We start from the raw sequence: 8,403 nt of genomic DNA, 5'->3' as shown, positions 1-8,403 counted from the left end.
TTATATTTTCACTTGTTACCTCTGAATTATTGAATCAGACCTAGATGACATGACATGTTCAGCACAATTATAATTCAAATACTCCTTTAATTATTGATTATTCTCATTAATTTTCGATCATTTTATATATTTTTCCATAGTATTACATTTGAATTTAACAGATCATTCTCTCACATAACAGACAAATATTTGTGAAATGATGATACATTTCTGAATGTATTTTTACAATCTAAATATGCATATGTACAAAAAATATATTTAAAAACAAGTAAATTGTGTTTTACTATATTTACAGTGATGTTATGTTATTTTACCTTTGACATGTAAAATCACCGTCTACTTATGTAAATTTCATGATATTCTAGAAAGACAGTACAAAGCTGTAAAATATACAGTAAGATACTTTGACATTACTATTTTTTGGAACCGTGTGCTTGTTCAGCTCTTATTATCGCTAGAAGAAGAAACTGCTCCTTCTTTGTATGATAAGAGGGAACAGAACAAGTCTTGTAGTGAACAACAGTCTGAGTCATCAAAAGGTCATCATGCAGTATTCTATCATATGCAGACTAAGCACAATTTTCTATTGACATTTGCAGTGGTTTCTCTCTGGGTATTCTGGTTTCCTCCTACAGTAAGAACTCATGCAATTAGAGTTAGGTCAATTGGTGATTCTAAATTACCCGTGAATGTGAGCGCAAATGGTTGTTTGTCTCTATGTGACAGACTGGTAAACTGTCCAGGGAGTACCCTGCCTCTTAACCTATCTCTTTGGGGACATGCCCCAGCCCCTCTGCAACCCGGATAAAGACAGGATGGTAGTTGTAAATCCATTTACTTTTTATGTTAACCACACTCTACACTTTGTTGAATATTATGTAATATGAAGACAACATGTAGTATTAAAGTGACCAAGTAGTATTGGGGTAAAAATTATTGAATAGTGTTGGAATAAAATTACAAAATTGTGAAGGATTAAAATATTCCAAGAGCTGAACTTACTTCATCTAAACATGTTTCAATCATGTTTCATCAACAAAAAATGCACAGGTTTATTTAATATGAATATTTTGTGTGTGGGGGGGGGTTGTTTTCTTTTTTATTATTTATTGTGTGCAGCGACTGACAGTGACATGTATTTATAAAACACACACATATGCTTATTAACCTGTATGTGGGGTGGCTGTAGCTCCACAGATAGAGCAGCTCACCTACCAATCGGTAGGTTGGTTCGATCCCCGTCTGCTCCAGTCTGCATGCCAAATATCTTTGGGCAACATACCCAAGAACCCCAAACGCTCTCCAGTACATCCACCCGAATATGAATGTGTGTGAATGTTAGATAGAAAGCACTTACACAGAAAGAGAAAAAAGTGCTTTTGTAAATGCATAAAGAACTTCGAGTCCTCAGTTAGAGTAGAAGAGGGCTTTTATATAAGAACCAGTCCGTTTACCATTTACCGTGCCTCCAGCATATCTCCATAAAACATGGCGACTTTGCAGCATTTAAATGGACCCAGGTGCACTGGTAAGAAATCTAGGTTTTTGACTAGGATATGCTGAGCTTAGCACAATCTAACCTGGCCCCCATTGAGAAGGGCCCCACAGACATAGAGGACATATTCTCCACTCTGTGTGCCACACTTCTCAGCTAGGAACTGCATACGTCAAATGCTTCAGTCAATCTGCATCAGACTCAAAGCCTTCACAGTGTTCACTCTCCCCTCGTGCTAAACTTAGTTACCCCTTGTAATCATAACTGCCATCTCATGAATCTTTAAATAATGATAGACAGAGACCTGGAACATTTAATCCACAAAACTGAACTGTAAAGAAAAGTATGAGTCTTTTCATGGCAAATGAATAAATAGTCCCAGCTTGTATTTGTGTAAGTCTAACAACATACTCCTGTGTTGCCCGTTTTAGCAATAAAACCTTTTTGATTGTGTGTGTTGGTCAAAAAAATACAGAAACATCAAATAGACATAGCAATTATGAGGCTTTGTGAGATATGTTTGAAATTTGGACACATCTGGTCATGCCTGAAAAACACTGAAGTGCATGGGTAAAATGTGTGTGTGTGTTTGTGTGTGTCCACATCTACGTACAAATGGGTAACTGTGCGTGTGTAAAAGTCAGGCACTTTCTAAATATGACTCGTGCAATCACTCGCATGCTTTATAGCCCGTCGCTGCTGGCGGTTGACTCCTGGGTGGACACACACCAAGCATGTGGGCTAACAATCACTGCGTGACAGGATGAGAGGCGTGTGTGTGTGTGTGTGTGTGTGTGTGTGTGTGTGTGTGTGTGTGTGTGCACGCTGCTGTGTGAGTGTGCGGTTGGACTTCCTCCTCTCAGCCCTCCACCACTCATAGATTTAGACGTTGTTATTATTTTAACATAGTTAGCAGCTGTGTTTTGGTGGCGAAACATGGTAATCATCTCACGGCCGCAGGGCTTTCTGATGGCTGAGGTGTATTTATAACGGTGGGGAGTTTCAGTCTTCTTTCTCATGACACAACACAGATCTGGAAGCTTCTCAAAGTCATACTCGATTAGCCTTTGTGTCAATCTATTAAGCCTGAAAGAATCATTAGGGGCAAATCATTAAACTACATTAATATGTCGGTTATGCTTCAATTTCAGTGTAAATGTACAGGAAGAGTTGGTCCTGGAAAAAAGAACTTTTAATGTTCGTCACAGAGATGTGTATGTTTCTAATGCCAAAAATAATCGTGTCACGGCCCGGTGGATCAGCAGGTAGCTGATCTGCATTATTGTTCTCTCTCTTGTGCCGGGGTGGAACTCGTTGCAGTTTCACGGCACCCGTGAAATGGAAACACCTGAGTCTCACTGCATTTAAGCAGAGGGATGGCAGCCATTCATCACTGGATCATTGCGTGACTCGCATCAGTGTATCTCAGCTCGAGCGAGTGTTTTCCCCTGTCCTCCCCACCTTGGATTCCCTGGAGCCCGGACCCCTGTCACATTTGTATGTAGCACAATTCCCTTCACTGTCTGTACACCTGGTGAATGTGAAATAAACCCCACTGGTCTCCTCAAACCAAAGAGTCCTGCATGTGAGTCCTCAGTGAACTGTGACACACTGAACTCAGCGTTCTTTTAATAGTTATTCTCACTTGGGTTCTTTTTTTTTTTAAATTTGCCATCATCATAAAATAAATTGTATTTCTGTTATGTTTTGGTGACTTTTCTTTTTACTGGTTAACTCCAAAGGACAACCTCAGGAGTGAAGTGACCACTCAAGGTAAGCTTCAGAAGTCAGTAAATCCCCTTAGACTCCCATGTTAAAATCTCCATCAGTTTTGGTCTCTATAGATAGTATCCTCCCTGGTAACAAGTCATAACTCATCCACCTGTACCCATCCATCCACCTTGTGGACTGCCAAGTATCCTGATACAGGCAGCTGGAGCTGACTGGTGTCATTGTCATTTTCATCATTTTAATTCATCATTCATCATTATCTGGCTAATATTGTGGTTTGTTGCATGGTACAAATCAACCCAAATATAACTTTGCACTCCATGCTTTCATCCAAACAAGGTACCTTCTGGTTCCATAAACAAACGTGGCTGCAGGAAGAACACTAACACCGAAGCCTCAAAATGCAGGCTCTTGAAACCAGTGGGTGACATCAAGATGGCTAGGTTCGTTGTTTATGCTGTTGGTTCCCAGAGATGGGTTACTGTAATCAGATTACTTTTTCCGAGTAACGAGTACAGTAAGGAATTACTATTGCAAAAAAGGTAATTCGATTACCTTTATTTTCCCGTAAGCATAAACGATTTTATTTTATATGCTGGAATATGCAGAAAATAGGTTTAAATGTTAAACAAATTTCTTCCAGTCAGAGAATGTTGCAGATAATTTAATGTTTGCCTGATGCATAAAGTTAAAAGATTAAAACTAATAAAACAATTTTTAAAAGAGACTTTTTCATTTGATTACATTTTATATGATGGATTATGCAGGAAAAGTAGAATTTGGCTGAAAGATCTATTGCTTTATTACCTATTTAGGGGATAAATCATGTTTTAAAAAGTAACTAACTAACTAATTACTTTTGAAAATAAGTAATCAGTAAAATAACGGGATTACTTTTTTCGGGAAGTAATCAGTAATTAGTTACTGATTACTTTTTTCAAGTAACTTGACCAACACTGTTGGTTCCTGACTTTGGTAGCATCCTCCTCTCAGGTCATCTACTTTACAGAATTAGAAAATGAATTTTCCCCAGAACCATACCTATAAGAAATTTTACCAAAGGACAGCTTCTCAGGCACTGACCAGGGTCCCCAGCCCAAAGGGTACAGTGAGCAGTTGTGTTTTTACAAGCCTCTTGTGTCAGAGAACACATTCTGAGGATGTTGGATGCTGAATGTATTTTGCTAGAAACAAGTAAGTGATTAGTAAATGGACGGGTTCTCACTCACACAAACACTTTTTTCTATGCTTCTGCTTTTCTGTTCAACATTCACACTGTATCTCATAAGCACACTGCACAGCAGCTTGGGGTTGGTCTCTTACCCAAGGATACTTTGGCATGTGGACTGGAGCAGCCAGGGATCAAACCACCAACCTTCCAGTTTGTTAATGACCTGTTCTACCTCCTCAGCTGCAATGTGGCAAAGCCTTCCCCACAAAGCCTTTAGCATTTTCAGTTTATTTGGGATACATCTTGCGTACATCAAAGAGGCACTCTTGGGGTACCAAATTATATTTTAAATCCTGATTTACAGATTATATGAATTTTCTTTTTGTTTGTTTTTATGTTCTATATTTTCTATTTGAGTTGCTGACATATCTATTTATTTTAGCTAAATCAGTGGCCAAAAACACCATGAGTGGTTTCGAATGCACACCCTACAGGTTGCACCAGCTGGAAAGAGGGTTGGTGCCAATGCTCTGCCCACTCTGGAGGAAAGGGAGTGGGCGATGACAAGTGGCAGAAATATGGGCGAGAGCGATATATCACTCAGTCAGACTGTTTCTAAACTCCCTTAAGCAAACATGTCTACTGGACTATGTACAGTAAGCAGTCACACTTCAAAGAAATTAATTGGTCTGAAATCTTGCCTCATGTTTGGCAAGAGTCTCCTTGTCCTGCTTTTACTGATTGAAACTACAACTGCTCTTGGCCTCCTGTGCTAAAGTCCCTCCAAAAATTCAGCGAATTTTTGAGCAGATTCCAGACCCACATTTTGTTGCTAGTCTGTCAGTTTTAGTTATCACCCACTCATTTAATCATTTGCCTTTTTTTCGTTTCTCCACATTTTACATTTTCCTCCCACCGGTTTCCTCTGCAGTGTTTCTAGCTTAAGGAGTGGTTCACCTCATCTGTTTTCGTGTAAAATGCTGACACAAAGAAGAAAACTGACTTGATTTTGGACTTTTTTTTTTCATCTGCAGGTGGAAAGCATTTTAAGGATGATGAATTCTGGCTCTGCACCTCCCACCAGCCAAACACACTCGCACACACATACTGATCCCAAAGTCAAATTATGGGCTTGGCAACCCTCCCTCGCCTGCTGTTTTGTTGGTAACCCACATGCAGAATTTCAGCGCCAGCAGAGTGTTGCAGAGGGTCACTGTTTCCCACAGTCCCCCAGGAGTCACAGACTTTCTCCTGATCCTTTGCTGTTGGTCCCCATTCAAAAACAAAATTTTCCACTTATACCAAAAATAGTTGTCTGACTGCTGCCCATGCTTGCCTGGAGCCCCCCTGTTGGTTACGGTAGGCTGAGTACACACAGTGAATCCTAATAGTTAAGATATTCATTTTTGGTTTTTTCCATAACGAAGGAGAACTCGGTGTTTAAGTTAAAGTGTGAAGAAGGACCGAGCGGGTTATTCTTGGGTGTTCTGGAGATTGCTGCATGTTGAGCAAGTGGTCATGTCTCTAAAAGGAGAAGAGTGATGCGGACAAGGGAGGCATTATATGATCTTCAATGCTACTATACAGTATAGCAGTTCCAAAAAGATTTTTGGTTCAGAAACTTTAGTTGAGTTTATTTAATAGTATAATTCAAAGTTAGGCATCACCATGATGTGTGGTTGTTTCTTTAACAGTTTACAGTCTAAGTCACTGTTGGTGGTAACCCTATCCTAACCTTACATGTTAGAGGAAGATAAACTTTTTTGGAAAAAATGTCAATGGTTTTTTATGTTTGTCAGTTGGAATTATTATTTTCTTTGTTCCTCAAGTATGAAGACATTAGAGAAGGGTGTATGGAGAATGGTCCAAACAATAGAAAATCTGTATGCACCATTGGCAGTTCCCTTGTTGAAGATCTCTGATCAGAGAAGATCTTCTCTGATCTCTATTCATGCCAGAGATCAGAGAAGAAACAGCAGACGACCACATCGGGTGCTTAAACCTGGTAAAAACAAGAAAATGAGGCAACAATTAGCACAGGCTTAAACTGGACAATAAAAGATTGGAAGCGTGTTGACTGGTCTGATGAGTCTCAGTTTCTGCTCTGACATTTGCATGATAGAGTGCACACTTGAACATGACAATGAGTTCACTGTACTCGGCCTCCACAGGTGGATCTCAATCTAATAGAGCACCTTTGGGATGTGGTGCAATAGGAGATTTACTTCACGGATTTGCAACCTACAACTCTGCAGCAACTGAGTGATGCTGTCATGTCAATATAGACCTGAATCTCTGATTAATGTTTCCAATGTCTTATAGAATCTATGCTGCAAAGAATTAAGACAGTTCTGGTACTTACAAGATGTACCTAATAAAATAACTGGTGAGTGTATTTAGCATTTAACACAATCTCAGCAACACTTTTGTTTAATATAGAAGGAATTACTTTTCATTGGGTGTCTGTGTATATAATTAGAAGCATTGTTCATATATTCAATATCTCTGGATTTCGTCAAATACTCTGACTAAATGAAAACTTGGACAAACACGAGTTCTGTTGCTCTTGATGTTGCATTTTGTGGTCTGACAGCACAGTGCAGGCAATTGAAATTTATACCTTGTGTGATGTCACAAGAGGTCATCCAAACCCTGCAGTATGTTTGTGCAGCTACCTGGTTTTGGAGTGGGGGAGTCAGTAAACAGGTAAAATGCTACAAATAGAATCTATAGCCACTTAAGAATATAGTCTTGAGGGAGGACAGCCTGCTCCCAGGTCTGCGTCAGCACTGACCTTTTTACTGTTTGCTAAAGGGATTTGATTTCACCTCTACTTCTCTAGGTTTTACCTTTTTTTTCAACATTCACACATGAGCCATCTGAGGATAAAATGGCAGTTTTGTCCAGGAAGGAGAATCTGTGCTGGTTCAGGCATAGGCATAGCAATATCACACACAAATGATATGAAGGAAAAAATGGGGTTTTGTAGATACAAAATTTGCATCTCACCTAATAACTGTATATCATTTTCTACAGCTCTGTTCAGATTCAGGTGCTCTTTGCGCCATCCTCCTGTGAACCAAAGCATATGTGCAGCTAGTCCACCACTGGCTGCTTGCAAATTATAAATATCATTCCCTGTGACTTGGACACTGAGTTGCCATCTCTTCGCACTTCACTGTCAGCGCTGCAGGTTCAAGGCCTCATGAACCTGCAGCACCCTCTGCTGGCATTATATGGTGTGACCTTAGTACTTATCATTTGATGACTTTGAAGAGACTAACAATGGCACCAACTCAATTAAATTTTATTTATATAGCAACAAATAAAAATAACGTTGACTCAAGGCAACTGTTGTTGTAAAGGCTTTATATTCTAAGGTAAAAACCCTACAATAATACAAACAAAATCCCAACAATCAGATGAACCCCTGTGAGAAAGTGCTTTGGCAACAGTGGGAAGGTATTGCATTAGGCCCATTAATTATGGGCCTATTGCACCATAGCCTCCTCTGCACCCTGGTGACATACCCCTACTCCAAGGCCCTGCATGTGTGGGTGGACTGATTATTCAAGATCTTGTATGTGATAAGAAGGATTTTAAATGCAATACCAGTAAGAGTAAGCATGTGGTTAGAAACTATATTTCTAAGATTATTAGGGCCAAGTACAATAACCTCAGTTTTATATGAATTAAGTAGGAAATTAGAGGTTATCCAGGTCTTTGTATCTTGAAGGCATTTCTGTAGTTTAAGTGTGTTTGTTATCTGGCCTCATGGATAGAGAAAGCTGGGTATCATCTGCATAGCAGTCAAAAAATACACGCTATGCCTTCTAAGTGATACTGCCTGGGGAAAGCATGACTTTGGACGATGAGGTCAATTTGATTCATATTATCATTAAAATGAAAATCGTCATGACCAGTGACAAATAGCCATGAGTACCATGGGTGGTCACAGCATTATAAGATGAAAAGATGTACTCTCAGGCCCCCTCTTCGATTCTGA

Source organism: Aulonocara stuartgranti (genome assembly GCF_965226115.1).
Source record: "Aulonocara stuartgranti genome assembly, chromosome: 18".
Classification (NCBI taxonomy): Eukaryota; Metazoa; Chordata; class Actinopteri; order Cichliformes; family Cichlidae; genus Aulonocara; species Aulonocara stuartgranti.
Note: the sequence above shows the minus strand (reverse complement) of the source record.